The sequence below is a fragment of the Pleurodeles waltl genome, chromosome 8 (genome assembly GCF_031143425.1).
Source record: "Pleurodeles waltl isolate 20211129_DDA chromosome 8, aPleWal1.hap1.20221129, whole genome shotgun sequence".
NCBI lineage: Eukaryota > Metazoa > Chordata > Amphibia > Caudata > Salamandridae > Pleurodeles > Pleurodeles waltl.
The window spans coordinates 1,257,572,213-1,257,584,587 of NC_090447.1; the positions used below are offsets into that span (position 1 = coordinate 1,257,572,213).

The 12,375-nt window shown below is 43.3% G+C and overlaps 1 protein-coding gene across 1 annotated transcript in view; it reads right to left on the reverse strand.

Moving 5' to 3' along the window:
* Window positions 1-12,375, reverse strand: part of B3GLCT (beta 3-glucosyltransferase) — a 902,740-nt gene that overhangs the window by 690,440 nt on the left and 199,925 nt on the right. The window lies entirely within an intron of this gene.

The following is a 12,375-nucleotide window of genomic DNA, read 5'->3' on the forward strand; positions in this document are numbered from 1 at the left end:
GACTTGAGATGCCTTAACAAGATTATTATGGTAGATTGTCATCCTCTACCTAAAATTCAAGAGTTATTAGCACAATTAGAGGGTAAAAAATATTTAATGTCTTTGGATCTCCAGTCTGAATACTACCAAATAGTTTTGGAGGAGAGGTGTAGACAATTCACTACTTTTATCACTACTGATGGAACATTCAGATAGGTATGGTTGTCCTTGGAACTAGCTGTGGCTGCATCAGTTTTTCAGAAGCTTATGTTCACTCTGTAAGGGCATGCAAGGGTTATGGTTTTCCAGGATGATATCCTGGTGTCTGCGGACTCTGTAGAATTGCACAGTTCACGTTTATCAGAGGAATTATCAATTTTCCAGGATTGGGGAACATATTTCCAGATGGAGAAATGTAAATTTCTCACTCAAAAGATGGAGTATCTAGGGCATGTAATCTATGGGAAGGGTATTTCTCCTAAATCCAGCCTCATTCAAAGAATCGAGAAGTTGGCTATTCCCAGAGACAAGGATCAACTGCACTCATATTTGGGATTATGTGAATTTTATTCTAGATCTGTTGACAAGTTTTCAAATATTTCCTTGCCTTTAAGAGAACTTCTTAAAAAGGAGTGCCATTTTTCTGGGATAGTGAACATCAAAATACTTTTAACCAGTTGAAGCATTCTGTTGTAAAGGCATTACCGTTGTTCCCTTTTGATACAAAAATGAGGAGTTATTTGTATGTGGATGCCAGTGCAAGGGGATTGGATGCCATGCTCAGTCACAAATGTCAAGGTTCAGAGAGTAAAGCTGCTTTTATATTTAAGCCTTTGTTGAGTTCTGAGAGCAGATATTACACTACAGAATGTAAGGCACTAGCTTGTACATGGGCAGTGGAACATTTTAAGACCTATCTGTGGGGGAAGGAGTTTACTTTAAAAACTGACCACAAACCCTTATTGTCCTTGCTTAACAGTAATGTTACTGGAAGGGCATCTGCACGCCTTGCCAGGATATTATCCAAGATGTATGTGGTAGGCTATGGTTGACGAGCGTGTATGGAAATAGAAACAGAGAGGTGGTATATTGGTGCTTAGTAAAGTTTCTTTTATTCTCTGTTCACACTTCACAGGGAATTTACTTTGTTCGTTACTTATGCTTCTTAATTTTTCCTTCTCGTTATAGTTGGCTCCTCTTATTACTCATGATAATTAGTTTTTCTTCTTTTCTTTCTTTAGGGTCTCTATCCGGTCTGTCTTGGCGAGGGACTGCGCGGACCTCTCACACGGAATCCGGGAGCATGGAGGAAAGAAAGAAAACGGGTAAGTCCTTTGTTGGGACTGGGTGATTTTACTGTGCTCAAATGGGGAAAGAGGGAGCAGGCAAAAAAAAGGGGGGGGGGTCGGTGAGGGTGTGTCACAGTGGAAAAAAAATCGGGGTTTTGGTGTCTGTACAATTTCCCCTTTCCTGTGCCTCAGTGACCCGCTGTTCCCTGTCTCCCACCTCCCTGGTTCCCTTCCTTAGTGCTCGCGGTGCCCCGTGACCCTCTCATCCCTAGGAGGGACCGTACCTTCCAAAGCCACGACCCTCCGGGGTCGTGGTGGGAATCTCGCGTCCTCTGCGCTTCTCCGGTGGCAGCTTTCACCGTCTGTTGCTCTGCTCCGTTTGCGGGCTCTGGTGTCTCCGGGCTTGCAGTCTTTGTTCCGCATACTCCTCGGGTCGGCGTCTTCTCTGCCTTCCTCCCCGTGTTGTCCGTCGTCTTTTCAACTGCTCTATCCAGGAAGTTGACGCTGCTGCTATGGCGTAGCGTCCCCTCGTTACTATGGAGACGCAACGTCGTATCGAGGAAACCGGCTGAATGATGGCGATTTCGGGGTAAGAAAGACGCGGTCTCCGAGACCCGTCTACAATGTAGGAATACAATTTGTATGCACGTCATATTAAGGGTGTGTTAAATGTGGTTGTGGACTGTTTGTCAAAATTAACAGATTACAGTAAAATGTGTGTCATGGATAGTCAGAAGTGAGTAGTGGCTTCGGTTAGAGACATTCTTACTTTATTTGGATGTGCGTTACCTGGGGAGGCTTGGGTGATTGGTACTCAGGAGGATGAAGAACTGTTAAAAATCAAGGATTTTATTCATAAGGGATGGCCACGTGAAAAGGTACTATGTCCCACTTTACCGATTATGTGGAAAGTTAGAGATACTATTTTCATGGAAGGTAATTTAGTACTCATAGACAACTTTGTCATTCCTCCAAAGGGGGTTTGTCTCGTCATTATCAGGTTGGCTCATACGGGCCATTTGGTTTGGGACCCTCACTAAGAAAAGGATTAGAAAAGTTTTTTTGGTGGCCTTACATGTATTCAGAGATTTCCAACTTTGTTAAAAACTGTGCCAATGGTTTTAATACTGATAAACATTTAACCACTGAAAAACGACTTTAAATTTTTCAGTTTTTCCCAACAGACTGTGGAGCAAATTTGCTTTGGATATTTTGGGCCCTTATAAAACATTTTCAACTGGAAAGACCTATGCATTTGTTCTTAAATATTATTTTTCCAGGTGGGCAGAACTTAAATGCATGTCCCATCCCACTACTGAGAAAACCATCCAGTTTCTGCAAGATTCCTTTTAAAAAGAGGGTTTACCATGTAGCATTGTCTCTTATAATCGCAAACAGTTTGTTTCCCATCAATTTTAAGAATTTCTTAAGGATAGAGGGATTACACATTTTGAAATTGCTTTGTATTCTCCAAACATGAATGGCCTTGCTGAAAGGTTCAATCAGGTGGTGGCTGAGATTGTACATCCTGCCCTGGCAAATGGACTTGATGTGAAGAAACTAGTCATGGAGAAAATTTGTCAGGCTTATCAGTAAATGCCAAATCTCACTACTGGTTTTTCATAATTTTCCATGCTTAAGGGGTGCACTCCTAGAACATCTTTGGTTCCTGTATGAATAAAAAGGGATTTACCCATTTTAAATCTGGGGTGGGGTGGGTGTAATCAGTGCTTAATTTGAAAATAAAAATGTGCTGGTGCCCAAATCCCTCCTTTCAAACATGTGGATGCTGCAATTAAATGTGCTAACAATGAATACTGAGGCAGCGTAATCCTGAAGCCATCTCTGGCCTCTTCAATCCATATAAAGCCACTCCCTGCTTCCCTCAGCTCACTCTTGCAGCTTTCTACTTTCTCCGTTTGTGACGCTTTTTCGTTTTTCTCTTCCTCCATCTTTCCCATGTGTGTCTTTTGCTCGCAATAAATGCTTGAGGCAGAAAAATAAGCTCTGGCCCTCAAAAATAAGTGTTGGTGCTCCGCACAGGAACAAACAAGCACTGATCGTAATTCTAGTCTGCCTAATTTTTATTTATTTATTAGCATTCTCAGAAACTGAAGCCTAGCGGTAGTAGTAGTGGTTTGAAATGCAACTGCTTGTGTTTTAAAACACCACCAACTCATCCAGACCACCAAACGGTCCTTCTACGAAGAACGCATAGGCAACAACACACACAACAGCAAGGAACTCTTTGCCATTGTCAAAGAACTCACCAAACCCAAATCCAGCACCATCGACCCTCCACACTCCCAAAACCTCTGCAACTCCCTCGCCAACTACTTTCACCTCAAAATCGCAGACATACACAACAGCTTCACAGCATCAGTACCCGCCATCACCACCACCGACACAACCAACAACACAACACCCTCCCACTCCAACCAACAACACACCTGGACCCACACCAACGACGAAGAAATCGGCAAAACCATGAACTCCATCCACTCAGGCTTCCATACAGACCCTTTCCCCCACCACATTTTCAACAAGGCCAGCCAAATCATCACTCCCCAGCTCCGCGCCGTCATCAACAGTTACTTCGACACTGCAACCTTCCCAGACGTTTGGAAGCAAACCGCAGTCAACGCTCTCCTCAAAAAACCCAAAGCAAACCCAGAAGACCTCACGAACTACCGTCCCAACTCTCTTCTCCCCTTCCCCGCAAAGGTCACTGAGAAGATAGTCAACGACCAACTGTCTCACTTCTTAGAAGAAAACAACATACTCGACACCTCCCAGTCTGGATTCCGCAAGAACCACAGCACTGAGACTGCCTTCATCGCCTGCACATCAGGACCAGAGTGGACAAGGGCGAGACCGTCACCCTCATCCTCCTAGACCTCTCTGCAGCATTGGACACTGTATGCAACCAAACCCTCTGCGCACGCCTTTTTGATGCCGGAATTCGACACAAGGCCCTGGACTGGCTCACCTCCTTCCTCGCCAAAAGAACCCAAAGAGTTTGCCTCCCTCCTTTCCGGTCTCCAGTCACCAAGATCATCTGCGGGGTCCCCCAAGGATCCTCCGTCAGCCCCACCCTCTTCAACATCTACATGGCCCCTCTCGCAAACATCCTCCACCCCCACGGAATCACCATCATCTCATACACAGACGACACCCAGCTCATCATCTCCCTCACCAGGAACCCAGCTACCGCCAAGATAAACCTGCGTGCCGGACTCCTCGACATCGCCAAATGGATGTCAGCAAGCCACCTCAAACTAAACTCAAACAAAACAGAAATCCTCATCTTCGTCCCCAACAAGACGGCATAGAACGACTCCTGGTGGCCCACCACCCTCGGACCACCCCCAACACCCACTGCCCACGCATGTTCCTTGGCATCGTTCTAGACTCATCTCTCTCCATGACCCAGCAAATCAACGCCATATCATCCTCCTGCTTCAACACCCTTCGCATGCTACGCAAGACTTTCAAATGGATTCCTTTAGAAACAAGAAGAACGGTCACCCACGCCCTCATCAGCAGCAGACTGGACTATGGCAACGCCCTCTACGCAGGGACCACAGCCAAGCTTCAAAGAAAACTCCAGGAATTCAAAATGTAGCCGCACGTCTCATCCTCAACCTCCCTTGCCACAAACACATATCCACCCACCTCAGATCCCTACACTGGCTGCCCATCAACAAAAGGATCATCTTCAAAGTCCTCGTCCACGCTCACAAAGCCCTCCACGACACTGGACCGGCCTACCGCAATGAACGAGTAAACTTCCACATACCAACTTGACAGCTCCGCTCCGTCGCCCTCGCTACAGTCCCCGGCATCCAACGCACCACCTCCGGCAGCAGATCCTTCTCCCACCTCGCCGCCAAGACCTGGAACTCCCTCCCCACCAACCTATGCAACACCCAGGACCTCCTAACTTTCAGAAAGCACCTTAAAACATGGCTTTTTGAGCAGTAACCGCCAACCCCACCCCCCGCAGCGCCTTGAGACCCTAACAGGTGAGTAGTGCGCTTAAGAAATTATTTGATTGATTGATTGAATGGGGTAAGTTGCCAGTTTCATGCATCAGGCTGAGCAGCAATAAGCGTGACTTGTGTGTCTGTGTAATTATGTTTGAGTGTGCGTGCCCCTGATGTGCTTGCATTGCATCTTTCCCACAATATTTATGTATAGTATTTTCCACCTGAAGCCCCATGAAACGGTAGCAATCAGCAGGGCCTTCCCTGCCTCTGCTCATTTTTATATGTAAAGCGCCCCAGATTATAGGACACTAATAGGAGACATGAAGTGCAAAATAAGTTCTTAGTATATCTTTCTTTGACATACCAATTTTTAGGTCTCAGTTTAACCTGTGCTGAGTATCCGCTTAGCAAGGATTACCATGCAATGCCTCTTAAGAATGCTATTGCATGATAATTAAAATGTATTGTCAAAATATCTAGCTTTGTACTTACATCTGGCTTCAAAATACAGGATTGTCTAGTAATGTTTTTTTAACACCAGTAGCCCTGCCCCTTGGCCCTGCCCATTCACCCCCTCCCCCCATCCCTTACCCCCACAGGCCCATCAGTGCGGCCATCGGCCACAAACCAGACTGTAATTTTGGCACCCGTCAAAACGTTTGTGAGTACCCATAATCTAGACAGACGGCGATCCGCTGCTGGGGACTATTGACGGAATAAACTTACCTTGCATTCATCCCTGCCTGTCCTCATTACTTCAAAGTTCAATAGGATTTGGAGACCTTTGAGTAGTTTTGAGGCCTCCCATACGTTATGCTGGGGGAACCAATCAGAGGTATTGCGATATTCTTGACATTGTATGCCACAATAGCAAGGACAGTAGCTTATAAGGATTTGAATCCCCAATGATAAAGAACATGTGAGTAAAGGGGCTGTGTTGAATGATGATCTGAACGGTGTATAGGTTTCTGTTACAGTGACAATGTCAACATTTATGATATAGATGCAAATGTGATACCTGCTTCCTTGTTATTAAGTTGTTCTGCTGAAAACAAAAATCAATAAAATAGTTTGAAAAAAAATAGTATGCAGGTGACTTGAAAATGGTTATTATCCTAAATCTTGCCTGACTGGAAAAACTTACACATCCCATTCCCTCCTGAAGCACCCTGAGGCAGTTTCTTGATGCTAATCAGAGAATCATAATACTTCAGCTGCTATGTTAGGGCTTTCGAATGTATCATAGTGACAGCTCTGGAAGATAGAGTCTTGGTGGGTGCTAGGATACTGTTGTACAATTCGGATTAGTTGTCCACCCAACAGGAAACATCACTTACAACGCAGCAAATAAAATGCAATGCATTTACCATGATTCCTTTACCACGCATAATCATTTACCACACATAGCTTTACCATGCATGCCTTTACCATTAATATACCTTTACCACGCATGCCTTTACAACAAATTTCGATGTAAAGGCATGAATGGTAAAGGTTTTAAAGGTAAGTACAGGTAAGTATTAAGTGGTTTGAGTTTTATATATATATATATATATATATATATATATATGTATATATATATAGAGAGAGAGAGAGAGAGAGAGAGAGATATAACCTAGTGGCTGTTGCCTCTAGGTAGTTATAGTTAGGACCATGTTTTCATAGTAAAAGCATTTTTTGATTTGCCTATATCTTTGGCAACATTTGACGAATCTTCACGCAATTTTCGACAAAAGAGCCCCTGTTATTCTTGTTGCACACAGAAAGTTTTGGGGTGATCTGTTAAGTTGGGGCAGAGAAAAAGTGGAGGGGGGTCAAAAACGTTGTGTTTCCCATGTTAATTTCCATGGAATCTTTAGACACGATTGCAGCCCGAACCACTGGACGGAATTTCACCAAATTTGGCAGAAAGCTAGCTTTTGGTATGCAGATCACACTTCCGATTATATGGTGTAAATCCATTCAGTAGTTCAGGAGAAATTCAAGAAAATCCAAATTTGTATATTTGAGGTCCCAAATAAATCGCAAATATTCACAAATGTGCATGCGAATAAAAGTGCTGTGATTTGCTAGCTAATAACCTTAATGGAAAGTTGCAGCCACCATCTTACGTTACAGGAGAGGGTCCCTGGGGCTGAAAAATAAAATGAAAAGTAGCATAAAGAGTCAGGGTGGAGGTACCCTGACTCCAGGAGTGGATTATAGGGGTGTTTGAAGGTCAAATTATGGGTTTAAAATGATTTTTCTTCACCGTGTGCGCTATTCGCAATTAATCAAGATTAATCACGTATAAGCACAACAACAAAAATCAGTCATTCATACGCTAATTAATTCACTCATACATACACTCAGAGACTTATGCGCCGCGCCCACTCACACACTCATGCACCCACTCAGACTCCCACATCCACTTTCAGACCCATTCAGACACTCATGACTCCCACACTTACTTTCAGACCTACTCAGACACTCATGCACCCACTCACAAACTCACTCAGACACTGACTCACCCACTCAAAACCCACTCAGACCCTCACCCACCCAGACTCACTCCGACCCACACGTACCCACTCACCAACCCACTTAGACACTGATTCACCCACTCACAGACCCATTCGGACAGTGACGCACTCACCCACTCACAGACTCACTCAGACCCTCACAGACCCACATGCACCCACTTACAGACCCACTCAGACCCTCATGCACCCACTCACAGACCCACTCCGCAACCCTACTTGGCTGCACCAAGTAGGGTTGCAAAAACAGTAACCTTTAGCCTAGAATCCCATCCTCGGCTCAACGCTTCCTCCCAGTCCTGGACATCATTGTATAAAGTCTTGGTTGTTAAAATTGGTCTCTGTGCCAGCCCGTTGGGACCACTGAATTGGAGGACGCACCCTATAGTGAAGAGCACGTTGCGGAATAGATGAAGGTAGGATGCTGATACTGATAAGTGCAGTGACCCAGTATCTCGTCCAGTGTTGTGACCTCTGGCACAGAGGAACTAGGGGGGATAATGGGACCTGCTGCTACAGTGGTGCGTACATTAGTAGGTGGCCATTTATATCAGCAGAAACAGACAGAATTTCGATAGCAACCGGCACATAAGAAAATGCTGGGAATGGGAGTTTAAAAACACCATAAGAACCGCAAAGTGTCTGGGGTGGGGGGCTGGGATCACAGAGCTGGTACCACCAGCCCTGGAAGGAGAGTTCAACAAAGTCCAGTAAAATAACAAGGTGTAGGTGCATCATCAAAACATATTACGGGGTGACAGCTGAGCAAATATTTCCTCCTTTTTCCGAGGCTTCATCTCAGCTCTTCGTGCCTTTGTAGGGGTTAAAGAAACAAAGTGGAACATTGAACAATAGAAAGGGATAGCCACCCAGTTTAGGAGTGCCACATCATCCCTTCATCTCTAACTCTAAAACATCTAACCTACTGACTGTCCCAACCTTGTTCATTATGCTGGAAAAAAAATGGAAACGGCGAATCCTTGCAAACTCAGAGCACATCAGCTCTCTGGGACTATCTACGCTCATGCAAAAGTCTCTCTTTCTGTTAAAACTTCAAAGGAGCCTTCTGCTAGGCCCCTAGTCGGATGTCTGCCTTCTCCTTATTGATCACGGTTGGAGCTGATTTACTAGACAGGAAGTTGCTGCTAACAGCTCTTAGAAAGTCATAACTCTATCCTGTCCTCAAACAGGAGAATAATAATTTCCTTAAAATAGGCCAAATGTCCACAGAGGTATTTGATACATCTGAGAAGTAGAGAAATTATCTCGTCCAAAAAAGGCAACGAAAGAGTCAAATTCACCTAAAGCGCTTCCTTTCCCTTTTAAAAATCAGATACCACCCAAACGTGAAAGTCGGTAACCATTCAGAGGTTTGCAGCAAGAATTGAATTTGTAAACCATGGATACGTATGGTATAGAACCACAATTTGGTAGATAAGCACAGCACACTCCCATTCCAAATTGTGAACGGATATACATGGCATCTAAACCTATTTTACGAAGCGGTAAAACTTTACCACTTAATAAAATGAGTTTAGTGAATAGGAAAAATTGATTTTGTGGCTGTAAATCGTGTGATTTTGCAAATCACAGGGGTTACCACTGCAAAATCCCTTTGTACATCTGGCCCTAAATTATTTTTTATAAAACACAGGTGTTGTGCATCATTAAGAAGGGCTTGCAGCTTTCCTTTTTTCAGTGTAGATGATGCTTTCGTATAGATCTATCGGCACATACCGGAACAAGGAAGATGAGTGTTGGAATACTGAAGATTATCGTTAATTAATTGGGATATTTTGATTGAAAAGAAGTACGAGAAGAGGAATATAGATATTGCTCTTGCAATTGAAAGACAAGGCTGTGGCAACCTCTTGTTTGCAGTGCTGAAACAGTCATCCAAACAAGAAGACCTCATTTGAAGTCATAAATGACAATTTCTAATCTTATGTTATTTGCATTTATGAAGTGCCAACAACCATTTCCATGGCATCGTAACTCATTATAAAACTGAACTCTCGTTTTGTGGACTTTAGAACACCACCAATCGACTGTGTCTGGTGTTTGTTGGTGCTTGAACGAGTGAGGATATCGGAGAGTATGTTGAAAGTTTAGCGTGTAAGGTTTGTGTACACTAATGCAAAGTTGTTTGATCGTGATAATGATTCATAGAGTTTTAGGTATATGGATGAGTGTGCTGAAGAATTCTCATGTTTTTGTACTCCTGGTCGTTGCACATTGCACGTTCACAGTAAAGTGCTCTCTAGCTATGCAATGCACTCTACGTTAAGTATTATGATATAGTGCTGTTTGCATGGCAGGGTGGTACGTATGCTGGACTTGCCACATACAGAATGTTACTATGGTTTATGTTGCTATTGGCGAGTCAGATACATGGTACTGATACCTTGTGCGTTTAAGGCTGTAAGGGGTCTGTCTAAAGAGGGCTGACCAGGATAACATTTTAATGAGTGTCTCCCACGGTAGTACTGACTATACAGCAAGAACAACATCTATAACAAGGTTTCTAAATGAGTGTGACAAGAACACAAAAGTGAAATTCACAGATTACAAAAAAGATCATTGTCAATGGTTATTCAGAGGGAATTCCGGTCAAATCGTATGTTTATTTTTTTCAGATTATGAACACACGGTCAAATAGATATGAATTTGAAAAAATGAATGTCTTTTATAGCATCGTACTGACATCTAGTGGTGACCTGAAAGATTCACCATGTTTGCTACTTGAGAATTGTCTAGTAATTGAATAGAATATTAAATGACAAATGATCTAGAGATCGTTGTTTTCCCTTCCGCAAACAGGCCAGAGGAGTCTCCCTTAGGCATATTCAGAGGTCCAGAGAACTGCTGGGCTTTGGAATAAATTGATAAACCTGATCTCCACAGTGTCTAAACCTAGAGAAGGGGGAAAACAGCAGTGTGAAAACGGAGCTCGGTATCGAAAACCTGGCGACGAAAGCACTCTGATCCGACACTATGACAGTATTTACGTACATGGCAATGATATATTCATGTGAATAAGATTTTACCAACTGTTTACAGATTCAGGTATTTTAATTGCGATTATTACACAACATCGAAGAAATCCAGAATGTCGAAGGGAATGTTTTGTAATGCAACAAAGACATACCAATATAACAAAATATGTCTTTCATGGAAAAAAAGGAATAGAAACATTGACAAACCTGACACCACCGCTCACTGGCTCGCCAGTCCAGCAGCAGCAATGCCAATACCCCACTGCAGCTAGCGATGATACCACCTGGCTAAAGCTATAGTCTCACGTCTGCTTTCTATTTCAGTGAAGGACAATAGCCAAGTGATAGAAAAACTCAGTTTCCCACCAGAAGACGAAAGGGAAGCACTCCCACACAACAAAGGACACAAAAAGGAAAACCCTAAGAGGCTCTTTCATTAAAATTAGAGAGAATATCATCCACCTAGGTAGAAATTGTCAGAGGCAGCAAGGCAAGAATAGGCATCCTTTATGGTAAGTTCACACCAGATACTTCAGAAAACTGGCCTCTCAGGTTATGGAGAGAGAGGCCACAGTTTTGATGTGAGCGATGATTACGATCCCATAATGCCCACAATGAAAAATCCACAGTGTGAGACACATTTCACAGATAGCAACTTTATCTTGCCAGAGCTTTCAAACGCCGTCAGAGTAACACTAGGTACAGGGATCCTAAAAACGTGAAAAATACACGAAGGGAAACAGATCTAAAAGATGGCAACTTTATCTTGTCAAGGTTTTCAGAAGACACCGCAGTACCTCTAGGTATAGGGATCATGAAAACGTGGAAATGAGGATTTAGAGATTGTGGGTGAAGGAACAAGATAGACCTCATGCAGCATATAAACGTGCATGATCCAGAAGAATTGGATGTAGTATGCTGTGGAAGCTACAGAAAACAGATGAGTGGAAGTTAGGTTAATAAACTACACCCCCAATGTTGCTGTGTAATAATTTTTGGATTCAGCATCCATCATCGAGGCAATTCAGGCAGAAGGAGTATTTGAATCTCACACAAACAAGTAGAAGGTGCCTGGCACCATTCTGTTTAGTTGTATGGCTTTTCGTTCCCCTTTAGTTTGACGCCCATCTGCCCATTCCTTTACTTTTCTTGTTTTCTCCCTATTGCCTTGCTAGCTTATCATCCTTGCGTTTATCAGTCCTCACCGAAGGATACTTTTTTATGGATGGAAGGCTACACCCACCTGATAGTGGCATGCTTCATCATTGGCTAGTCCTACCCGCCAAGCCAAGATGATACTGACTTGGCGGTCTCAAATGTAGCCTTACAGGAGAGCCTGCTCCTATTGGGACAGGTTGATCAGAATAAAACTTGTTCTAGGCAGCGAGAACCAGGGTTATAGAAGATAATTAAAGATATCTTTGTGCCTGTCTAAAGATAATACTTAATTAGTGACAGCACAAGGTAGGGTTAAAAATAAGTTAGTAGTGCAACAATGATCTCAATGAATTAGTACACCTTAATCACTAACTTATGCAAAGGCTAACATGTTTCAGCCTATTTACAAGTACTTGCTTGGAAAAGTATTTTCTCAAGTCTTGTG